The 20,037-nt window shown below is 43.2% G+C and overlaps 1 long non-coding RNA gene across 1 annotated transcript in view; it reads left to right on the top strand.

The window, feature by feature from the left end:
- LOC142826756 (uncharacterized) overlaps window positions 1-17,989 on the top strand; it is a 29,010-nt gene extending 11,021 nt beyond the window's left edge. Inside the window, exons 2-3 of the long non-coding RNA XR_012900989.1 lie at window positions 8,835-8,881; window positions 17,649-17,989. This is a non-coding gene — a long non-coding RNA (uncharacterized LOC142826756). The remainder of the gene's footprint in view (window positions 1-8,834; window positions 8,882-17,648) is intronic.
- The last annotated feature ends 2,048 nt before the right edge of the window (window positions 17,990-20,037 follow it).

Below are 20,037 nucleotides of genomic sequence, written 5' to 3' on the forward strand. Positions count from 1 at the left end.
GCGGAAAAGCATCCTGCCAATCAAGATGCTCTTTTCCGAAAATGCTTTTAACGGAAAACTTTTCCGTTAAAAGCATTTCCGGAAAATCATGCCAGTGTTCACATAGCCAAAGCTGTTTTGACTTTTCCAACTTAAAGTGTTTATCGGTTTATTTCTGATCTGTACTTTGGTTCAGTCAGTTTACTTGGTACTGAAATAAGGTTTAGCAGGCTGTAATTGCCAGCATTGCTTCTGAAACCTTTTTTAAAAATTTGCAATACATTGCTATCCTCCAGTCATCTGACACAGAGCCTGGCTTATATTAACATAGTTAGTAGTTGTACAGTTTTATATTTACATTTTTTTCAGAACTCTTGGGTGAATCTCATCTGGTCCTTATGACATATTGCTGTTTAATTTATAACCTTCCTTCTAATACTTCAGTCTGGAACAGCTCCTTATATTTGTCACCTGAAAACAGCTAAGGTGTCAGAATCTGCATTTCAGTCCTTTATAGTGAACACCAATTCAGAGAATTCATTTATCATGGCTTTCTCTTTCTCTCCTAACTCCTTGATTGTTCATGGGTTTCCTGCTTGTTTGTGTCTTTTCCTAGTTGCTCTTGAAATTCTTTTTTGGCCTGACTAAAACAGATCTCATATGTGGGATCATATTAACTTCTTATTTTAACATATATTTATTTCTAAAAAAAAATCCACCCTATTTTACTAGCAGCTGAATTTCTTTAACCTCACCTTGTTTTAAAAAAGCTGTGGTTATTGAAATGTTTTAATGGATGGAGAATACAAGACATATTTATTACAAAAGAAAAAGAAAACATGGCTAGGAAGCTCATCTGGGCCATATACATCCTTTGTCATTTTCATTAATTTTTCTCCTTACATAACTTGCCTACCATTTTGTCTAATTCTTTGTACCATCTGGGATGAAGTTTTGATGTAAATAATTTCTGGGCAGAGATATTGACCAAATGTGATATTAACTTAAGTGAAGTACAAGGCCATAGAGGAGAAATACTTGGACACTAGCTCACATAGTCTATATTCCCTTTAAAATTGAAAAGAAAGACTGCAGCGGAATTTGGACCAGGCTGCTTAAGATTGTACATAACTTTGTGTTCACATTATTCCTCGCCCCTTTCCCTTGATGAACAATACTCTTTGAAAGCAAAGAATTTTTGCAAAGCAGCTGTCTGAAGAACTTACTTTTCCATCTGGCTCTTTGAAGGGTGACCCATTGAAGATGATGAAGTTGACAATGACAGAGAGAGAAAACACAATCTGAAAACATCTGGCAAACTGTAAAGCAAGACCTAGCATTTTCTTCCCTCTAGGACTTTGTTGAGGAACAGCATGCTTACTGGGAGCCAATTTACTTAAAGCAGTAAAGGTTCTGATGCACTTTTTCTATGTATAAAATTGCAGTTTGTCCCATGCTCCAGAAACTTTAGTCAACGACAAGGCACCATTCAAAATAATTTGCTTATCACTAACACATGGATTTTATTATTTATCTAGCACCAGCAATGGACACAGGTTTGTGCAGTAGGTGAATAGAGCTGAACAAATAAGAGGGTCAATGTGTGAAGTATGCCATGCTTTTTGCAAACTGCAGAATCCACTTTTCTTGGAAACTGATGGGTTTTGAGGTATGTGGAAATCCCATGCTCAGGACTAATTCAGTCCAACAGTATAACAGGGTTCATAAAAGAACTAGATAAGTTCATGGAGGATAGGTCCATCAATGGCTGTTAGCCAGGATGGGCAGGTGTGCTTAGCCTCTGTTTGCTAGAAGCTGGGAATGGGTGACGGGGGGTGGATCACTCAATTCCCTATTCTGTTCATTCCCTCTGGGGCACCTGACATTGGCCCCTGTTGGAATACAGGATACTAGGCTAGATGGACCTTTGGTCTGATCCAGTATGGCCCTTCTTATTCATGTGACTAATAGGATGGCAAAAAGTGTACTAGAGACACACAGAAACTTAGGGCTTGTAAAAGGGCTAAACATTTTTCATGGAAAGTTTTCCTCAAAATTTTCTCTTCAAAAAATGTCATCCACCTCTACAGGGAGGTTGAAAAAAGATGTTGTTTTTAATTTAAAATGATTTTTTTTACTAGCTCATAAAAAAATAAAGACATTTTGCCTTCATACCATTTTTTTATAGTTGTACTCAAGCCTCAGTTAAAAGCCTTTTATAGTCTGTGTTTATTAACTTCCCCTTCTTTTTAATACCCCTGATGGTTTTGTGATGGGATATACAAACTCAACACGAGTGAGCATCAAGTTGACAAACTCCTGTTGGCTCAACCAACCCATCTTCCCTTTCCCCCCATCCCCGCTTCACCTTTGACAAATAGCAGAGGGAGGAGCTCAAAGGGATAGAACACAGTACAGTATGGGGAGGGAGACAGTCCAAAAATGAGTGCAAGTACTCAGTCCTCACCTCCTGGAAAAGAGTTGGCTGAGGAAGAAGAGTTTCTTGACTAATATATGGTTCCTTCTCAGAAGGAAGGGAGGGCTGACACTATGTTTTGGGTCTGTGTCATGGTATGTGCACACACTGTCCCAAAATGGGCTGGGTAATGGGTGTGTGAACTAGTGATGTCAACGTGTAGACTACTACATGATTTAACCAATAAGCCTGGGCTTATTAGTTAATCTTGTCGACTACACACACTCCCCCTGCTTGCTGCCTCTGATACAGAGGCAGCTAGCGGGGAGCAGGAGACGGTGCCTGTGACGTACTGGCTTAAAAGCCTGCTCCCCATAAGTACCAGATCCATCTGACCCTTATCCCCCCCACACACACACACAGCTGCCTGTGAAAGAGAGGCAGGCACTCAGAGGGTGAGGGGGGCAGGTAGCAGCCGATATGCACAGGGACCCGCCTGCCCCCACATATGAAATAGCCTCTGTCCGTGATGGCCCAGACTCACTGCAGATAGAGGCTGCTCCATGGGAGCAGTCTCTGACCATTGTGAAGGGTCCAAGCTTCCCGCAGACAGGGCCTCTGCCATGGAGCAGCCTCTGTTTGTGGGAAGCTCGGACCCTCCCTGGAGAGTGGCTGCTGCCACCCCACCTTGCTGCCTCTGATACAGAGGGAGCAGTGCAGGGTGGCAGGGGATCCTGCCTTCCCCATTACCTCAGTGAGGAATCCAGCTGAAACACATTGAGACCCAGTTAGGGAGATACCTCTTCATCATCCATCCCTAGTCACTTCCTACTGTTGTCTATGGTGTGGCGGTCCCTGAGTCTTTGGGATCTCCAGGCTCTGCAGCACAGGTTGCTTCCTGGGGCTCCACGGGTTTCAGGGGTCTAAGTCAGCTCTGGGGTCCTCTGAGTTCTACAGATAGGGGGTATAGTCAAGCCTCAACAGGAGTTTCCAGAGCAGGTCCTTTCTCTCTGGCATCCAGCTCAGAATGATCTGGTCTTCTTCCCTTTATACTGCTGCAGCATCTGGATCACGTCCAGTCCTGCCTAGAGGGCAGGACTTCTCCTGCCCATAGTGTGAGTTTAACCCTCTCTTGGTTAGTGCAGGGTGTGCACACCCTGTCTCAGAGTGTTACTGTAGACTGACCTGTCAGCCACAGCTTGCCAGGGCTCCTCTCAGGGCAGAGTGTGGAATAGTTAATTTGTGTTGGTTTTCTTTCCGTCATTGGCAACCTTGATAGGGCTGAGTCTACCATGACCACACAGCAAACCACTCGGACATTGTGGACCAGACATTAGGTAAATGCAGATAGGTGAATGTTGCCCCAAAGAGTGCCCTGAGAGAGGAACACAGAGCCATATGGGTGTCCTGAAATTTATGTTAATCTTTAAGACAACAAGCAAGTGTTTTTATGAGACTATTTATTCTATTCAGGGAAAGAAATCAATATATTCTTAGGGCCTTAAAATTCTACGTGTCTTGCAAGGTGAATAAAAATGAATAGCTGAGCTCCTGATTTAAAAAAAAACACAACCCACACACTGAAAGGAGCAGCAGAGGGAAAAAAGGACACTGTCTATTGGAGTTACTGAAATTATCTACAGTACTGTGTTCACCTACATCATTAAATATCAAATGGGAGTCCAGATCAAAACGAGTCAGTAAGAGAAGATTTTTAAACTTCCCCAAATATACAGTCAGTGACCTGAATCTGAGAGTACCGTCTTTTAGGCTATGTCTAGACTGCAAGCCTCTTTCGAAAGAGAGCGTCTAGACTGCACGTTGAACTTTCGAAAAAGCGGCTTGCTTTTTCGAAAGAAAGCATCCAGTGAGTCTGGATGCTCTCTTTTGAAGAAGCCCTATTTACATTCAAGAACGCCTTCTTTCGAAAGAGGAACTTTCGAAAGAAGGTGTTCTTCCTCGTAAATTGAGGTTTACTGCCATTGAAAGAAAAGCCGCGTTCTTTCGATTTAATTTCAAAAGAACGCGGCTGCAGTCTAGACGCAGGTGAGGTTTTTTCGAAAAAAGGCTACTTCTTTCGAAAAAACCCCTGAGTCTGGACACAGCCTTAGTGAATATACCCCACACCCAAATATACCTTGCACCTGAATATACCTGATTTTTTCTTTTTGAGTTAAAAAAATCTTGTGTACCCTGAACACGAGTATAACCCGTGGGGTATACAAAGCTGTGCCAGGGGTATATTTATGGTGTGGGGGAGGGAATTAGCCAGCCACTCACCACCCAGTTCCTGCGCAGCCTCTAACCTCCAGCCTCCGGCAGTGAGTGATCCCCCGCCCGGTTCCTGCACAGCTGCCAGTCTCCAGCCTCCAGGCGGGGGATCACTCTCTGCCTGGTTCCTGTGCAGCCGAATGAGTGCTCCCCCGCCCGGAGGCTGAGGCTGCGCAGGAACTGGGTGGTGTGTAAAATATTTTTTGTATACCCCGCACCCAAGTATACCCCGTGCAGGGGAGGCGGGGTTTGTAAAAACGACTATAACCCGCAGGATATATTTGCTAAATTACGGTAATGTCACTCCAAATTTTTAATGGGCTATAGTGGACATCGATATATTTTAATTCATGCAGGTTATGTGCCTGTGAGTGCTGGAGATGGGGCTGGTAAGGAAGCCATTTGAACCACATTCTCTCTGTTTTATTATGTGCTGACTGCATAGTTGGCCCTGTACAGCAGGTCCTGCCTGAAGCCACTAGAATTAAGCCGATACATAGCATTAGGAAGATGGGGTTTTCAAATACCTCACAGTACATGTAAAATCACTAAGAATGTCTTGCTATGGTGATAGGTTTAGTGAAATAGTCTGAGGAGGTATGTCCTCATAACTTCAATATAACCATAGTAATTACAATAACACTTTTGTTATAATTTACATTTTAATGTATATTAGATGTTGGTTTGTTTCTCCACTGACATGGCCATTCTCTGTGATCAAACATTCTCTTTTCCAGACCTTGGGTCATATAAGCTACTTCAGACTATGAATATGTCAAATTTCAGTTTTTCTTTGGTCTCACAGTCTTGTGTATGCTTGTACTCACCTATAACTCATCTGGCACTGCAATCTGTAAAGCAACCCACAAAGGATTTTTCAGTTGGGGAATTATAAAGCTATTAAAAAATACAATAAAACCTTAGCTGTACTGATTCAATGAGCTATTTCTAGCCCCTCTGTCAATTGTAATCTGTACCAGTTTACAAAGAATAAGCAACATTTCTTTCCCAATGTTTTCCCTTACTCAAATGGCACTGCAATTTAGACAATAACATGCAGAGCACATGATTAATGAAGCTGTGAACTGAGAATGGGACAGCTGCTGGATCACAAAGAGCTGCTTTGTGTGTATGTTACTGCATTTTCAAGAAACTCCACAAATTGATAATTTGCTAAATTAATTTACTCTCTCTGTGTAATGTTAATGTAACCTTCAGTTGGAAAAGTTCACACAAGTGCACAGATTTTCACCAAAGCAAAACAGGCAAGCAGTTGAATCCTCAAAGGGTAAGTTTGCTCCACAGCTCAGTATTCAGTCGTTTAGTCTGGCATAATGTTACTCAGGGATTCTTTTTTTAATGTAATTCATTTTAAAACTGAAGTGGTCTTTGATATTTTAGGCCAGTTGAAACTGAGAGATATACAATACAATATACAGCATACAGTACCATGTAGCACCAATAGATAAGGTTCCTGTTTTGAAGAGGCTATGGACTATGAAATTAAGGAGGATCACAGGCCTGGCCTCAGGGCAAGGCGAGCAAGGCAGTTTTCTTGGGCCCTGTGCTGCCTGGTGCCCCTGTGGCCATTCGTTGGCTGCCCTGGCTGGGAGCCAAAACCTCGCCTCTGAACCCTTCACCACCCCAGATTTTACTGAGATCCAAACCTAGGATCCTAGTCCTAATACCCAAACTTTGGGAAAATTCAAATCTGGATTTTAATTTAACTTCGTAGCTTTGCCCTTTTCTACGTAACAGCTGGCCTCCTCAGGAAGAGAGGAATAATGATTAAATCCTTTATTAAATAAAGATTTTGGGCCTAATTCTGACCCCAGCTCTGTCCTGTTTTAAATGCTGGGATCACACAAAAGGGAATGGAGACCTGTCCTACCATGGCTGGGGATTCTTCTATGACTGCAAAAGTGCTAATTTCCCATTTCATTTTAATGGGTCTCTGCAATATCTGTTAATCCCTTACTAATCTGTCTCAGTTTGGTTTTAGCTGTGACGTTCTCAATATTTTTCTGAAGAGGAGCTTTGTGTTGCTCTAAAGCTTGTCTTTTCCACCAATAGAAGTTATTTCAATAAAAGATAAGACCTCACCCAATATGGCTCTCTTATCCTTGGCCTACTGTGGCTACAAAATTGCAAACATTACTTTCCATAAGAACAATGAGTACTCTTGTAGCACCTGGAGGTATGTCTACACAGCAACATTATTTAGAAATAACTAATGTTATTTCGAAATAACTTAGTCCGTGTCTACACAGCAGGCAGTTTTTTCAAAATAATGCCGAAATACTATTAAGCTTGAGGACTTCTTACCCCAACTCCTATAATCCTCATTGTACAAAAAGTAAGGGAAAGTCGGAGGAAGAGTGCTCTATTTCAAAATAAGTGCTGTATTAGACGCTCCCAATTTCAAATTAAGCTATTTTGAAATAAGCTATGCAATTGACATAGCTCAATTTGCATATCTTATTGCGAGTTAAGCTCTGCTGTGTAGACGCAGCCTTAGAGACTATCCTATGGCACCTTAGGGTATGTCTACACTTGCACCCTAGTTTGAACTAGGGTGCAAGTGTAGACATGACGAGTAATGTTAGTTCGAACCAAGTGGTTCAATTTGAACTAACGCGGCTCAGAGCTCACTTTCGCTTTCGAATCAGCTGGGTTCCAAAACAGTGTGCGGCTGAAATTATGCTAATGAAGCATGGGATATTTAAATCCTGGCTTCATTTACTATTTCGAATGCCTACATTTGTATCCCTAGTTCGAACTAGGGTGCAAGTGTAGACATATCCTTAGAGACTAACAGATATAGATATAGATATACATATAAATATACATATACACACATATAGGATCATGAACTTTCATGGGTAAAACCCACTTTGTCAGATGAGATGACCTTATCTCAGTTTGTATGTGTGATCAGTGGTGGCTGTGGAAGGGGAAAATGGAAAACAATCTTCCTCATATGAAATCTGGAGATGCAACATTTTTCTTGAATGCAGCTACAGAAGTAATTTTTCCTTGTTTCAAGAGCGTATGCTTCAAGACTACAGAAGATACAGTAAGTCTGAAGATGCCTGAAGGGCAGAAGTTATTCATTACACATTAGTTTATTTAAAAAAAAATACAGCAGAAGTTAAAATATCTTGGTTTTTACAGAATTGACTGGAGCACATCAGAGTAGAATTTCTTTAGCAGATAACCAAGTAAATCTGGGTGTTTTGATGGATGTCATCAATGCATTTGATATCCCGAAAATCAGATGCATAAGAATGTTAGAAATCTTCTGAAATGGGTAAAGAGCATTTAGTTCATCATGGCTCATCCCATTTCATACCTCCTAGGCATATAATTAGTATCACGTGTGACCCTGATACTTTGTCTTAACAACCCTTAGAAGCCAGTCATTATATAAATCCATCATTCTATACACAGCTATGCAAGGCATAACATATACATCTGGTTTCCATACAAATATGAATGCTTAGTAAGCTCTTCCATTATGTATTGAAACATACGTATGAGATAATAAAACCTGGAAACTGCAGAGTCAGTCATAAAGTAAACCTTTGATATGTTGCACACTGGAAAAATGTTACCTTAAATAATGAAAATTTATACTTCACATAAAACGTTACAGAACATGCTGAAATACTTATATTTCCTCCACATATTGTTGTTTTGTCTTTTGCAATCCACTGTGTATCCAATTATAAAATGTCCTCGTGAAATAGTTTTAAATATATGTAATATGGAGAGAAATACATGTATATCATAGCCATTCTCCTTTGGTGTGCAATGAAGATGACATGATCAGGGCTGGATTAAGTGGGGGCTAGCTGGGCAACTGCCCGGGGCGCCAATCTATGGGGGGCGCTGATGGCAGCTGTAAGGGGTGCTACACACCCAGCCGCACAGCATCCCTTAGAGCTGCAATCAGGCGCCATGCGCCCAATTGCAGCTGTAAGGTACGCAGAGTGCCGGGAGGTGGGGCCGCGCATGCGCCGTGCGCCCGGGGGCAGAGTACTGCATGCGTCGCATGCCCGCTGCCCGATGCACAGGAACGGCTCGTGCCGGCCCTGCATATGATTGAGTGGGAGTCTCAGTGGTCAATTGTCATTCCAACCCTATCTTTGTATTGTGTTTCTTCTAGGTTAGTCATCTGTGCAAATCAGCAGTGCTGCAGATCATCTGGCAGAGGTGGGTTTTTTTTTTCCCAGAATAAAGTTGGTTTTCATCTCAGACTATATGATAACACAAAATTATGGTAAATGAAAACAAATTAGAGATCAAGCTGCTCAGACACTATATTGCAAAACTCCCTTTATGTCTAAAAAGACTCATTGGACTATAAGATGCTCAGGGCAGAAATAGTTCATTTAACTGGCTGTCTAGAGAGCCAAGCAGACTGTGGCTGATGTTCATCAAAAAAAGGCAAAGAGTCTCACACATGACTAGCAATGTGGGACACTTCAATTTTTGGGTGCCTAACACAAGACACAATAAAAAGACCCTTATGTTGAGAGGATGGATGCTTAACACTCAGGATTTAGACCTAGAGAAAGGATCTCCCAAAGACTGTGCTGGAGCAAAAACCCTGGGGAATTCTAAGTCAGCTAAAATTCCACATGGGGGATCAAAAGATGCACATGTTAGATATGGATTGTACCTCCTTGTTTGGGAAGCTGCTTTTTCCCATTCTCTGTCCTTGTGCATGGTATAGGGCCAGCCAGAATCTGGCCCTTTTGCTGATAAAACTCAACCAAGTACTATCTGCTAACTAAATAGCTGAAGAGACAAGGTGGGCGCGGTAATATCTTCCATTGGACCAGGGGCAGATGACCGTTTGACGGGGTCCAGGGCAGCATAATCTTGCAGGGCCCCCCTTTGCCACGGCGCATGCACGGTGATGCAACGCGCGTGCACGGTGACGCCACGCGCATGCGTGGTGGCGCCACGGTGCATGCGCGGGGCTTTTTAAAGTGCGGGGCCCCTGCATTGGACCACCTTCAGGAGATGAGAGAGACAAGCTTTCGAACTCACATAGAGCTCTTCAGAAGAAGGAGATAGATCAATGCTGAGTTCCCTTTTATGAAAGTTTTCTTTTTTTATCTGTCCACAACCTGTGAGTGGGGAAGGCTTGTATTCTAGAAGTGTCCAGGAATGGGGTTTAATTTTCCCAGATTACTGGGTAGGGATTCAAGCCAGTTCAGTTTTGGATTGCTAAGAGGAACCCCTGGATACTAAACTTGACCCTTGTTTACTTTACCTGGAAGAAGGATTACATCTTGCTGGAGAAGAGCTCTGTGTAAGCTTGAAAGCTTGTCTTTGTCACCAACAGAAGTTAGGCCCCAAAAAAATATTACCTCCTCCCCGCTCCCCCCATGATGGGTCCAACATGGTGACAACAGCACTGCCTAAAACTCAGCAATTGATTAGATCTCTACTACCGCCAATCCTGAATAACCTGGAAGTCCCAGAATATATTACTAGGATGAAGGTAGAACAACTAGAGTTGCCCACTCTCTTAACTGCTGAAAACCAGACTCCCTGCCCCACTACTTTCCCAGAATACCCTGCTCACTCCTCTTCTCCTCTGACCCTGTGATTTGCTGCTCTCCCCGCTTCTGCCTCCTTGCTCGATCCTCTCTACCTCCCTCACCCCTTCCCAGCTGGGCTTACTCTGCTCTGTGCTGGGAAGGGAGTTGCAGTCTGACATGGAGCCTGCTGCCTGCCTGCCCACATAAGGCAGGTAAGAGGTACCCCTCGTTGAGCAGTGACTGGTGCAGTTGATGATCTGGTACCTTCCCCTGCCCTACCCTTGTAACCAGATCTATCTGACTGGACACTGCCAGGTCCCCTTTTCTAATGCAATTTCTGGTCAAAAGCCAGGCACTGGCAATCCTAAATGAGGGTGAGTGGGATGAGTCAAATCACTGAGTGATACAGGGCAGATCTGAGGGGCTTGCAAAAGCTCCCTGTACAGGCAGTCCCCGACTTACGCGGATCCGACTTATGTCAGATCCGCACTTACGAACGGGGCTTTCTCGCCCCGGAGGTCGAGGTGGTGGATTGCTACCTGCGAGCTCCGGGGTGAGAGAGCCCCGTTCGTAAGCTGCTCCGGTGCCCCTGGTCTGCTGGAGACCGTCTCCAGCAAACCAGGGGCACCGGGCGGGTTCCCGCGCTTCTGAGGCTTTGCCAGAGCAAAGCCTCAGAAGCGCGGGGAACCGCCGCTGCTGCCGCTTCAGTCCGGGTGCCTGTGGTCTGCTGGGGACCGTCCCCAGCAGACCACAAGCACCGGGACTGAAGCTGCAGCCACGGCGGGGTCCCGCGCCTCTGAGACTTTGCCAGAGCAAAGCCTCAGAGGCGCGGCACCCCGCTGCCGCTGGGGCTCTGCTCCCCGTGTCCCTGGTCTACTGGGGGGGGGCGCAGCTAGTGTGCCCCCCTCCAGCAGACCAGGCTTTTGTTTTGGACCCTGGGGCAGAGCAGCTGGGGCGCTGCCGATTGGTCCTGCAGCGCCGCTCTGGGCACTACTGGACCAACCCGGCAGCACCCCAGCTGCTCTGCCCCAGGTCCTGATTCAGCCGCTGCTGGTCAGTTTCAGCAGCGGCTGAATCAGGACGCCTGGGGCAGAGCAGATGGGGTGCTGCTGGGTTGGTCCAGTAGCACCGAGGAGCGGCGCTACTGGACCAACCCAGCAGCACCCCAGCTGCTCTGCCCTAGGCGTCCCCAAGTCAGCTTCTGAAACTGACCAGCGCTGACTACAGGAAGCCCAAAGCAGAGTTGCTCTGCCCCGGGCTTCCTGGAATCAGGTGCTGATCAGTTTCAGCAGCAGCTGATTTGGGGACGCCTGGGGTTCTTAAGTTGATTCTGTATGTAAGTCAGAACTGGCGGTCAGTTTCAGCAGCGGCTGAATCTGGACGCCAGTTCCGACTTACATACAGATTCAACTTAAGAACAAACCTACACTCCCTATCTTGTACGTAACCCGGGGACTGCCTGTATAACAAATACATTTTCACATGTCACATCCTGCAGCATACTATGTAGAACATTCAGTGAGAGTGTATGAATATTTCAGAGCCTGTCTTCTTTTTATATGAAATATACATTTTCTGCACGTAAAGTACATTTTTAGGAGATCGCTGAATTCTGAGACTACGAGATAAGTGTCTCAGTATTTAGTTTGAATATTTCATTATGTCATAAATATCATATGTTTCAGTATAATATGGAAGACAGAACTAAATATTTGATTGTATGCCAGCCATAATGACCCCTCACATGAAGAAGTGTTTTCATGATCATGACCCAATTACAAGTGCACTGAAGTACTCAACAATAATTTCAGGAACCAGTGAACCACATGAATATCTTGTGTTGTCTATAATAGCAATGTGATGAGGGTTCCACTACAAGTATTTTCACAAAAAGGTACTCCCATTTTCAACATAAGATAAATGTGACAGTTTTGGTAAAACGTTTGAGCCGTGTGTGTGCCTCAGTTTCCCTCTGTGCTTTGCATTGCTTAGCATGGAACTGCAAAGGATTAAAAAGCCATTCTTAGGGCTGCACAGGAGATGGGAGTTGTTTGTGTACTTGTCTGGGGTGGTAAGAATGGGCTGTTAAAGGACAGGCTGAAACCAGTGTGAAAAATCCTTGCCCTGAACAACACAGCTAATCTGACCTAAGATCTATGCAGATACTGCTAGGTCAACATGAGAATTCTTCCATCTACCTAGCTGCCACCTCTCAGGGAGGTGGATTACCTATGCAAACAGTGCAAACAGAAGGTGGCAATTCCTCTCCTCTCTCTGCCTTCTCCTTCCCCTCCCTCCTCCTCCCGCCTCCCCACCCTCCACCCCATGGGAAGGTGTATTGGATTTCTTTTCTGTTGTCAGGGCCCAAGCATAATTTTTTGCACACAAAATAATCTTGTAACACAGACCTTGTCGCACATACATACCACAGTTTGCAGCCTAGGTTGAATCCCTCAGGGCCTCCAGGCCCTGGCGCACTGTACCCTTCCCATTGTGGGAGCCCTGTCTGTTATAAGAGCAGTGGCACACTGATCATTTAAAAAAAAAAAACAGGATTCCATTTTATATGGATGCTCAGGTGGTTGGAGGATTGCTATGCAAATCAATGTCAAAGCCCTGGGAAGAAGCTGAAGATTGATGCTAAGTGTTTAGGTCAGGCATGTCCAAAGTCTGGCCCGCGGGCCAATTGCGGCCCGTGTTCCGGTTTAATACGGCCCCACAGGTAATTTGGCAATATCTATCTTTTATGGCCCCCAACGAATCCACATGTATTGAGATGAATACATTATAAAATCTCAGTTAATGTCAGTTGGTCTAAATCAGTTATAAATATATTTGGACACAACATGTATACTTGGCGTTATGTTCCTGTTCATATTTTTTGAACTTAAAAGTTGACAGACAACCTTTATTACCAATAATATGTAATGTACTTTACAATGTTCCTGACATATATTTCAGCTTCCTGGATTTTTTTTTTCATCTGGCCTTCAGATATGAAAGGCAGAGTGATTTAACACCTGTTTAGATTTGTCATCCATGTGACGAAATGAAAAGTATGTCGTTTGCAATAAACTTTGCATAAAATAGTTAATTTGCATTTAATTTTAATGGTTCAAAGAATGTCAGGCAAAATGGTCGGCCCTCACGCTTGTTCACTTCATCAAATCTGGCCCTCTTTGAAAAAAGTTTGGGCACCCCTGGTTTAGGTGAATTGAAGTGAAAGAAAAGAAATGGCTGTAAGGAATTGGAAAACGGAACACAAAGAACTGAATTTGCTGAAAATTAAGAGACTTATCTCCTGGCTGGATAGAGGGTGCCCCTGTGGGTTCTCCTTGGAAAATGTTTGGAAAACCAATGTGGAGTGGAAGTGTATTAGGGTATGTCTACACTACAGCGCTAATTCGAACTAACTTAGTTTGAATTAGTTAATTCGAACTAAGCTAATTCGAATTAGCGCAGCTAGACTTAAAAACTAGTTTGAATTAGCTTTTTGCTAATTCGAACTAGCATGTCCACACAGAGTGGACCCTGAACAGAGGTTAAGGATGGCCGGAAGCAGTGCCGGCAGGGCATCAGATGAGGACTTAGAGCGTGGAGCTGCTGTCTCAGGCTAGCTGAGGGCTGTGCTTAAAGGGACCCAACCCCCACCCTGGACAGACAGTTCTCAGGGTTCCCTGCTTGCAAAGCAGTCCTGGCTTGGAGTGCCCTGAGTGCCCACAAGCGGAACATCACAGCACTCGGCCATCACCCCGGCTGTGGAAGTTTGTGGAAGGCTGGAGATGGATGGCACGAGACAAATGGCTTGGTCACTGTCTTTGGTCCATCCCCTCCAGGGTACCTAGGGTTGGCTGCTGTTGGCAGACAGGCTACTGGACTAGATGGACCTTTGGTCTGACCCAGTACGGCCATTGTAAGCTCAGGGCTCAGGGTCGGGGGTCTCAGTGGACCACCTTGATTTTCATGCAAACCTGCTCCAGGGTGGCCAGGCTGGCAGCTCTCCTGCCCTAGACGGCCACTTTCCTGTGACTAGTGTGGAGTTCGTGGACGAGGTCCACGATGTCTGCACTAGACCAGGCGGGTGCCCACCTCTTGCGGTCCTGGCCAGGCTCCCGAGAGCCACCAGCCTGGTCCCGGGAAGAGGCGGAGGGCTGGGGGACATCGGGTGGCTGGCTCATGGTGTGCCAGGTGCAGGGTCTGCTGGCTGGGTGCTGGCAGGCTTGCACCTGGCACAGGCACCGTAGCCAGCCCGTGCCCCTTTAAGGGCTCCGGGGCCGGGAGGGGGGCATACGAGTTTCCCTGGTGGTGCCCAGAGTGGCCACCAGGGAAAGCTGGGGCGGGCTAGCCTCCCACTAGTTCGAATTAAGGGGCTACACAGCCCTTAATTCGAACTAGTAAGTTTGAACTAGGCTTAGTCCTCGTGCAATGAGGTTTACCTAGTTCGAACTAAGCGTCCGTTAATTCGAATTAACTTTGTAGTGTAGACATACCCTCAATGAGGACTTAGATCTGCTCCCAAAACTTCCCTTCGTGCTAGTGCAAAAGGAGCCCAGAAGGCACATGAGTCTTCTGCAAGGACTGTAACACTCATAGACTGAATGATGTTAATTGTCTTGCAGGCAGGACCCTCTTTTATGGAAGGGCAGGATTTGCACCAATTATACAGTGTTTGTCATCAATATGGACCTGATTCAGGAAAATGTTTAATCACATAGGGTAGCCACGGGCAGTCAGTTCGAACTAAGGGGATTTAAAAATGGCGCCCACCCGGGAACATGCAAATGAAGCCTGGGATATTTAAATCCCGGGCTTCATTTGCAAGTTTGAATGCCTACATTAGCCACCCTAGTTCGAACTAGGGGGCTAGTGTACACATACCCATAGTTATCTTTAAGAATAGATTTAAGTGACCTTCCACTTTAGGGATGCTTTTTGGATTGGATATTTTCCTAATAGATCTACTCTTGGAATTTTGGCGGGGAGGAGTCTATGGGTTGTGCTTACACAGGGGGTCAGAGCTGATGATCACAGTAGTCCCTTCTGGAAACTATAAATCGGGAAATACATAGGGATACCATTGTACCTGAATGCATGAGTATTATTAGTTGATTTGTTTAATGTTTATAGTTTGCATTTAAATCCACAGAGGATGTCATTGTGTCAGTGCAGTCTGGTGAACATACCATCTTATACTCCCCAAAGTCTGATGCTTTCACATGCAAATCTCCTATTGGCTTTAATAGGAATTTTGCCTGAAGAAAAAGTCCAGGATAAGGATCTATCTTTTTCAAATTACCATGCAGTTTTATGCCCTGGTTTGCTAAACACCTAAGCATGTATGTAACTTTACTTATATGAGTATCCTCATTGAACACTAAGGGGCTATTCATGTGAGTAAAGTTAGACATAGGTTTCAATGCTGAAGGGATTAAGGTGTCATTTTGTATAGCTCCTTTAATTACAGCTGAATCCCACAATACTTTAGAGTTGAAAAATCTGAGACAGTGGATAGAGTATGTTATAATAGACAGAAAACAATAGTGGAAAGAAATTGTATAGCACATAATTAGCGTATTTGTTCAGAAGAGGAAAAGCAGAGGTAGTGAAAACTAAGGCAGCAATTGTGCTGTGAGCTTTATGAAAAAGGAGTGAGGCTTGAAGAAAAGCTGCAGCAAAATAACACTTTACATTTAATCTCCTCATATAAAAAGGGGATTTAAAGTATGGCTGTATCCCTTGAAAACTGTGAAGCCAGTCACTTAATATCAGCAGAACACTCTTCCTATGTTAAGTGCCCCTGCTTTAGTTATGCCTGCTGTTACTTTAGTTGTTTCATTATCTATTATGTATCCTGATTGCAAACCCTGCTTCATCTACATGCTGTATGTTCTCATTTAAACAATTAAAATCTTAAGCAGAAGTTTCTTTTCTGGGTATGCAACTTCACTTGCTGCTAAAAAACTTGAAGAAATTTGCCCATAAATAAACTAAACACTTCTGTATGCTGGCATATTCTTATTTACTTTTTCTAGTTTCTCTGGTTTCCAGCCTATATATAGATTTTGCCCAAGGTAGGAATCCTTTGTGTTCAGATCAAACTTTTCTTACCTTCACTGGAAAAAGTACAGCATCCAAAATGAGTTCCAGCATGGGTTCCTGGCTACATGTATTGGCAGGACTAATCATACTCCAGGCTTACAGGAAAAACAAGAGTTCACAGATCATTGTCTCGAGTACTGGGCCATTAAGCTCTTTGAGTACTACTAGCAGTCCTCACTTAGAATGCCTAGATTAGTAAAATAGGTTTATACATCTTATTTCTAACTTCAAATACAGGAACGATACATGCACACAAATAGAATATACACATTCAGGAGATTATAACTTTTAAAATAGCATGTTACATGATGAAATATTTTGCATAAAGTATATATGAGTTATGTCATATTCCTGTTAACAAGCATATTTCCATAAAGAATATGGGGTGCAATGTCACAATCACTACACTGAAATCAGAGGTGTGATTGCAGTTCAAGAAGACACTTGCTGGCTTTACCCACTCTAACATTGGGTAAGAATAGTAGTATTGACATGGCAGCACAGGCTTCAGGATTCCAGGTTTGTATAGTATAGTCAACTCTATAGCCTGCTCCACTGTATCTGGACTACTAGTTGTATCCATGCTGAAGAAGTGAAGATAAAGCTACAATGGATATGCCTATGCCTTTTGTAATCACCATTTGGACTGCAGTAGGACATACCCTGCTATCCAAAAGTGATAAGCATTCACCTTTAGGTCAGACTGAAAAAAAAAGGGGGAGATACTGGGTGCTGTGGACTTTTGAAAGTCAGGCTGTTTAGGTGTCTAAATATGGACCAATGAGACTTACGTTAGGCTCCTGTTTTTGCATATATTCATACTGTTTTCCATACAAAGCATATATATCCCAGATCTCTCTCCCCCATCCTCTGTTGCTTGCTTGTTTGTACAGATTGGAATACCGTTTCTAGCATTAATTTCTTCCAAGTGGATCATCTCCAACCCATAAAAGTGAATTTCTCACAGCCATCTATGAATAGAATTAAAACCAGAACTTTGAATGAGTTGGAATGCATTGTTCAACTATTCCATTTAGGTGATTATTAGGGAAGGCAAAGGAGAAACAAGATGGGATATATTATATTATATTATATTATATTATATTATATTATATTATATTATTCAAAAGGCCTAGTGAAAAACTGAAGAACTGGTGGTCTGTTCCATCTTTGCAAACGATGAGCAAAAATCAACCTGTAAATGTGCCCCATGGAAAGGAATACAGCTCCAAAAGTTCCCCTACCTTTCCATGTGATTTTTATGTTTAAATTATGTTTCAAGCAAACTTGCATGAACATCACCCCCATCGTTCTTTCTCTGTGCTAAGGTCACCTGGAGAGCCACAAGAAAAGATTATGTCTTATGCAAATAATCCATCCCGGGGCCTGGAGCACAGCACAGAGGTTTAGCTACCACTGTCAGTAGGGAAACCAGAGAGCTGTGGCCAGAAATATCACACAGATGGGCCTCTTGAAAATCTGCTGCATCCTGAGCTTTCAACCCTTTGAAACAGATGAAGTGATTCCAGCATGACCCCTGCTGTGTTCTAATGGATCTGTCTGTGTGTTCAGGGCTTGCCATGATTTACCTCTTGCCTTTCATAGCTTGTATAATAGATGACAATTCTGAAAATGGATTACTATTGATTAGGCAGCTTGCACTATTGAATTCTGGAAAATATGATTTGAGTTTGTTTATTTGAATAAAAGCTTTGGATGACCACACTAATATTTAAATGGCTGTGACAAAACAGAAACGTTCTGTATATGGACAGCTGACACTTATGAGCCCTATTTAAACCAATTATGTCCTGTCATCACCCTTAAATGTTGATAGTTACTTATTTAAAATTAAAAATGGATTTCAGCAACAGAGGAAGAGGTGCCTCCCAGAGGCACTCTCCAGGGGAAAAGTCTATACTTTTAAACATAGGGGGAGCTCTTATCTTGTTCTGTATGATAGTGGAAGCCAGTGAATTAGATCAACACCAGAAAGGCAGGTGAGTGTTGTCCTCGAACCTATTCATCTTCTTCTAAAGACTTACAGAGACAGCCTTATGTTGATTTCAGTGGGAGCAGTCACCGATTAAGATACTACTCAGCCTGAGAAAGGGTGGTGGAATCTAAGGCAGACTCCTTTAATTATCCCCCAGCATTTCAAGCTGGAAATAATATTGTGCTGACAAGGGAAAGGGAATTAGTTTTTGTTAAATTAAACATAGCATCATATGAAAACTACTGAGGGGCTCTAACTGGGATTTTTAAGGATTTAGACAGCCTGCATCTTAAAGTGTAAGCCATGCAAAATGACCCTAAATAATGTTTACTTGCAGCTTACATAAATGTATATGAACCAGTAGTTTAGGGTCCAGTTGCACTCCCACTGCAGCCAATGACAAAATAATCATTGAATTCGGTAGGTCAGGGTCAGGCCATCAATGAGGACAAACTTGTACAGTTCTGCTGATCAGGGTCAAATTCACATCTATGAACAGGTATTTTTATTTCACAGTATGATAAACAGGAATCATTTGCACAAGTGAAAATCAAGCTCCTTGTGAGATGAAATGGATTAAGCAACTTCTTCTGTAGTATCCTGTCTGAAGTGAAGGTATAACATGGCTTTTTGGTCTGACACAAAAATATGCTTAAGAGCCTCAAAAGCACCTTTATAGAACACTTACAAGGCCTGGAAATAACTTGTATACAGTACATCCGCTTTTCCTTCAGCCAGATAGAATTTGCTTATGCTGCATAAAGGACAAGTGGGTGGGAGGGTAAGTTGTTTCCTGTGATTATTTCATAATATCAGGGTTACCGTATCAGTTTTATAAACACATTTAGTATCCTAGCAGCAGAGCAGGAATAATGTATAAAAAGAGATCAAGTGGGATTGTTCTACTAGCTCCCTAAAAGAGAAAGGTGGCTGATGCAGGCCCTTAAAGTCTTTTAAATAAGAGAAGGAGATTTTGTAGCCTTCTGTAATAACAGGCAGCAATAAAGTGGGCTGTTTATGGCTCTGATGGGCTATAGTTTAACTGTGAAACCTAAGTGGATTCATCGATACTGTAATTTTAGTGCTTCCTCTATAAAGGGCATAAAACAAGGCAAAAGTGAATGTGATTTCTAAAATTCTAGACTACTGTAGATTTAAAAAAAAATCTTTTACCTATTTGCACAGAGTTACTCTAAAGGCAGACCATTTGAGCCAGAGCCAGAATAGTTTTGAGGTTAGGGATGGCTTTGGAGGCAGGCTCATATATTGTCTCACTCAGTCCCTAAAAGAGCATAAACATGGCCAGTGGGATACCAGCTGCTGGTATAGTATTTTAACAAGCTGTTTTTCTCCATGAGGGATAGTGGGTGCCACCACCATGAGATGAGTCATCTGCTCCCAGCCCTCAGACTTTGCATTCAAATCAAAGATTTTCTTTGAAGTTATAACATAACATGAAAACTTGGTAACAGTTCCCTCCCCTATCCCCCCCCCCCCCCCCGTTTTAGTGATGATGAATTGCTGATCATGAAAAGGGAATTACATTTTTTTTCTTTTCCATTTACATAGAAGCAGTAAAAGTCAAGGTTCCCCATTGCAAATATGTGCAAATTCATCCCCCAGCTCTCTGTGTGCTACAGTAAATCCTATGGAGATAAGGAGCTAAAGCAGCAGGGGAGCAGCAACATAAGCTCCAAAGCTAGACATGCAATTTAATAGGC

This window comes from Pelodiscus sinensis, chromosome 2, assembly GCF_049634645.1.
Source record: "Pelodiscus sinensis isolate JC-2024 chromosome 2, ASM4963464v1, whole genome shotgun sequence".
NCBI classification, from domain to species: Eukaryota; Metazoa; Chordata; order Testudines; family Trionychidae; genus Pelodiscus; species Pelodiscus sinensis.